Consider the following 5,697-nt stretch of genomic DNA (forward strand, 5'->3'; position numbering starts at 1 on the left):
CAGCCAGGGGAAATAACATCAGCTGGGTGCATTTAATTTACAGCTGACATCTTCAAGTTTGCAAATTCTGGCGCCACATAAGTGCTCAACATCCAATTAAAACCTTTTCCAATCCATTTTTGCCAGCAGGGCAGTAACGACGGTGTCTTTGGACAGACACTTATGAGTGACAGCTTCCTCTTTGTCGCTTTTCCAGACAAAGATCAATGCAATCCCTGCCCTTTCAGGCACAACAGACATGGCTTCCCATCCGTCAAAAGCATTCTGTGTGTAAAAGTCTCTTGGGCCACCAATACTGAGGAAGAGACAACAATTGGATTACATTTGTTACTTGCTTATCTATCTATCTATCTATCTATCTATCTATCTATCTATCTATCTATCTATCTATCTATCTATCTATCTATCTATCTATCTATCTATCTATCTACCTATCTATTTATAAAAAAAATGACTGTGGGGTATGTATGTCACCATAGCTCTGGAATGCCTTGAACAATTTCAACCAAACTTGGTAGCTGACTTACTCTCTGGAAAAAAATACTGTGGGAGTAAGACACCCCTAAAACCACTCGTGGTTTGTCTTCTGTAAAGAGACAGCCTGTTGTGCCTTAAAATGGCTTCTACTGTGCAGCGCAGTGGAGTTGCCATGGTAACGGCTTCACAGTACTCCCCAAGGGGTCCTCCTCTAGTAAGGGGGAAAATCCAACACTAGAAATTATGTTTGGTCCAGACATTTTCCCCCTATAAATAAATACCTGGGGAACGCCGGGTTATCGGCTAGTTGACTATAAGAAGGCAATGTTTAGAGTTCGCCTAATGAGATTATCTGAATCCAGATAGCAACAGCAGTAGCATTTGAGACATATTACTCCATAGTGCTTTACAGCAGTCTCTGGGCGGTTTTACAATGTAGAAGCAATATTTGCGTATTGCGCCCAACAATCTGGTTCCTCATTTGACCGACCTCGGAAGGCTGAGTCAATCTTGTGCTGGTCAGAATCAAACTCCCGGCTGTGGGTAGTGTTAACCTGCAACACTACATTCTACTCACTGAGCTACAGCTGCTCCAAGTTGAGGGTGGGACACATATTTCCTTATTCATTTTTTAAAACCCTACCTTTATAAGTAACTCAGGGGGATGTGTATAACTAATGCTCCTTCCTCCTCCTATTTCCCCACTAACAACAATCCTGTGAAGTAGGTTGGGCTGAGAAAGCACTGGCCCAAAGTCACCCCACCAGCTTTTCTGCCTAAGGGGGGACTAGAACCCACTGTAACCTCTTGACTGGCTCAAAGTCATCCAACCAGCTTTCATCCAGTGGTGGGATTCAAAGTTTTTTACTACCAATTCTGTGGGCATAGCTTGGTGGGTGTGGCATGGCTTGGTGGGTGTGGCATGGCTTGATGGCCATGGCTTGGTGGCATGGCATGGGAAGGATATTGTAAAATCCACATTTCCTCCCCACTCCAGAAAAGGATACTGCAAAATTTCCATTCATTCCCCACTCTCCAGGGGAAGGATACTGTAACATCTCATTCCCTCACCACTCCAGGGGAAGGATACTGCAAAATTTCCATTCCCTCCCCACTCCAGGGGAAGGATACTGTAACATCTTCATTTCCTCACCACTCCAGGGGAAGGATACTGCAAAATCTCCATTCCCTCCCCACTCCAGGGGAAGGATCCTGCAAAATCTCCATTCCCTCCCCACTCTAGGGGAAGGATACTGTGAAATCTCTTCCCTCCCCACTCCAGGGAAAGGATACTGTAAAATCTCCATTTCCCCCCCCACTCCAGGGGAAGGATATTGCAAAATTTCCATTCCCTCCCCACTCCAGGGAAGGATACTGCAGAATCCCCATTTCCTCCCCACTCCAGGGGAAGGATACTGTGAAATCTCTTCCCTCCCCACTCCAGGGAAAGGATACTGTATCATCTCCATCCAGGGGAAGGATATTGCAAAATCCCCATTCCCTCCCTATCAGCTGGGACTCGAGAGACAGAAAATAGATGGCGGCAGGGCCAGGCATAGGTGGTATTTCTCCGCACTACTCAAAATTTCCACTACCTATCGGTTCTCCAGAACTGATCAGAACCTGCTGAACTTACCTGTAACAATTCTTTGCTCCTTTCTGGGGGAATCGAACATAATCGCCATCAGAGGGAGTTTGGTTTACGCGTTGTTAAAAATTCATTAGCTTTTGCAAATAGACTACTACGGGGAACATCAATCCAAGGAAACAGTGGGACCAACTCTTATGTAGTGGCTGTCACCAGTCTTCCCTTTTTGTTTTGCAATTCTCTGAACTTGTTTGTGCATCAGAAACGGTGGATGCTGATGTTTGCAACCGCCCCCTGCAAATAAGAGTGTGCTGTCACACTGTTCTCGCCAGAGCAGAGGCAGCTCCAGCTGTGCTGCGGCCTGTGGTGCTGATCTGGGCATTGAAAAGTTTTTAAACAACCGGATACCACTCAGATGTTAATTAGCTTTCCTCCATAATGCACGGAGCTGCCTCTCTTGCAGGGACTTAATTACTCACCCGAGTATTTCTCTCCCACTTCCCTTTGAAACGCCCGTGGGTGAGCTCTGTGTAACAGGGAAGTTACCTCTGAGCACAACGGCTGTGGGTCAGTTGGACATTCCTGTCTGTAAAATGGGCATTATCCCAGCATCAGCCTGTGAGACGTTGTGTCATACCTGCTCCAATTTCGCTCTTTAGGAAAGAAACACCCTCAACTCCATTTGTAGTGATAGGTACACAGGTAGTCCTTGACTTACGACCACAATTGAACATATTTTTTAAATATTTTTTTTTAATTTTTAGACAGACATAGACAAACAAGACTTTAAACATAAAACCATCTTCCATTACATACATTGTGTCAATTGGTTACAAGGTTTTTGTGCATCCTTTCCATAGTCATCACTTGCAATTTATGTGAAATCACATATTATCAAATCGAATATGTTTACATACATTATTATCATTATACCTCATTTGTTTGATTATCACTATTTATTCCTTCCTTTTCAGCGAGATATACTAAATATTGGGATCATTTATATTATAACAATTCATTACATCATCTTTAATCCATCCAATAATAATATATCTTTATATTATATTCAATATCATTCTATTATCCTTTTATTGATAATGTTCTCTAGTATCTTTCATTTCCATGTTTTTTTATCTAACCCTTGATAAAATAAATCCCATGTCTTATAAAATTGCTTATCTTCTTGTTCTCTAATTTCAAAAGTCAATTTACTCATTTCTGCACATTCCATTATTTTGTGAATAACTTTCTCCTGTGTTTGGACATTTTTTTTTCTGTTGTTAAGTGAGATATTATTTTCTTTTTTTAAAATTTTAATTTTAAACACGTAAACAAAACAAAAACATAGATTAAAACAACAGGCGAACGAAGAGTTCATCATACAGCAGTTCCATATTGGTGTGCCTTTACAATTAATGAGCCGAGGTGGCGCAGTGGTTAGGGTGCAGTACTGCAGGCCACTTCAGCTGACTGTTATCTGCAGTTCAGCGGTTCAAATCTCACCGGCTCAGGGTTGACTCAGCCTTCCATCCTTCCGAGGTGGGTGAAATGAGGACCCAGACTGTGGGGGCCATATGCTGACTCTGTAAACCGCTTAGAGAGGGCTGAAAGCCCTACGAAGCGGTATATAAGTCTAACTGCTATTGCTATTGCTATAATGTTTTCCCTCCTATCATATCTTACAAATGTAAAGTGTGAGACATTATTTTCAATTTTGCTCCATTTTATGACCTTTCTTGCCACAGTTGTCAAGTGAATCACTGCAGTTGACCATTTAGTAACACAGTTGTTAAGTGAATCTGGCTTCCCCCATTAACTTTGCTTGTCAGAAGATTGCAAAAGGAGCTCATACCACTTTGGGACACTGTAACCATCATAAGTACGAACCAGTTGCCGAGCATCTGAATTTTGGTCACAGAATCAGGGAGATGCTGCGAAGGTCGTAGGTGTAAAAAATGGTCATAAGTCACATTTTTTTCAGCGCCATTGTTACTTTGAACAGTTTTGAAGTTTGAAGTTTGAAGTTTTATTTCATTTGTATGCTGCCCTTTCCCCTGTAAGGGACTCAGGGCGGCTCACAACTCAAACAAGGGAAGGGGGATACAGACCATTGACAACAACACAAAACAATACATAATTAAAAACACAACAATCATACCATTCGAGATGGGGCAACGATTCTTTAGCCCCAGGCCTGTCAGAACAGCCAGGTTTTAAGGGCTATGCGGAAGGCCTGGAGGGTGGTGAGGGTGCGAATCTCCACGGGGAGGCCAGAACAGTCACTAAACGAACCGTTGTAAGTCGAGGACTGCCTACATAAATTTTGTAACTAACTAAATAAAATAAAATAAAAAACTTCTGTATTCCCCATTGACTTTGTTTGTCAGAAGTGTTCTGACCGAGGCTTCCCAAGAACCTGAAGCAAACTCCTTGTCCCGACAAAAACCCCTTTTATTAATTGACTGTTAATTCTGCTCCTTCACATCCAGCAAAGTCTTTCAAAGGAGGATTTACAGTCACAGACCTTCTCTGGCTTGGAGAGCTGCCAGGCCGATATCTGCAGAACTTGGCAAGGAGTCTTGGAGAGTCACAAACCAATGAAGCGAACTAATGGTCTCCTGCAAACTCCACTCCCCTTTTGCTCCTCTTTTATTACGTCTGGGAGGGGCCATTCATTGTCCACCTGTGGTCTCACTCCCAAGTCGACCCTTGTTCTTTACCTGTTCCCTGCATCTGGCAACTCTGCGCATGCACACACTGGGAACAGGCTCCAATTGTTCCTCTGCCTCACTGATGTCTGACTTTGAAGGCAGCTGATAACTGGCATACGGCTCTGGCCCCCTCTCTGCCTCCAACACAGAGCCCTCATCAGAGCCTTCCCCAGACTCCAGGAGTGGCCCATGTTCCTCCCCAACCCCCTCACCGTCTGAATCTGCTGCCAGCTCCACTAGCGGGCCACAATGAGAAGGTTGAGATTGAGATTGAGATTTGTTTTATTTATATGCCGCCCTTTTCCGGGAGGGACTCAGGGCAGCGAACAACTCAAAGGGGGGAAAAGAGAACATAGAACACAATACAAGTAGTTAAAATAGCCAAGAATCACACAACCACACAGGTCGAGCGGGGAGGGGAACTCATCAACCCCAGGCCTGCCGGCACAGCCAGGTTTTGACGGCTTTCCGGAAGGCCTGGAGAGAGGTGAGGGTCCGAATCTCCGCGGGGAGTTCATTCCAAAGGGCCGGACCTGCCACAGAGAAGGCCCTCCCCCGGGTAGTAGCCAGATGGCATTGGCTGGTAGACGGAACCCGGAGGAGGCCGACCCTGTGTGATCTAATGAGTCTTTGGGAGGTAATTGGCAGGAGGCGGTCTCTCAAGTACCCAGATCCTATACCATGAAGGTTGCAAAAGTTGCTGACCCCAGAACACTGCAACTATCCTAAATACGAGCCAGTTAGCAAGCCTCCGAATTTTGATCATGCGACCATGGGGATGCTGCCATGGTTGTTGTGTGGAAAAAAAACAGGTCTTTTTCAGGGCCATTGTAACATCAAATGGTCACTAAATGAATGGTTGTAAGTTGAGGAATACCTGTAATATTAGATACTAATCTAATTGGAAACTGAACCCACTTC

The sequence above is a fragment of the Thamnophis elegans genome, chromosome 5 (assembly GCF_009769535.1).
Source record: "Thamnophis elegans isolate rThaEle1 chromosome 5, rThaEle1.pri, whole genome shotgun sequence".
NCBI classification, from domain to species: domain Eukaryota; kingdom Metazoa; phylum Chordata; class Lepidosauria; order Squamata; family Colubridae; genus Thamnophis; species Thamnophis elegans.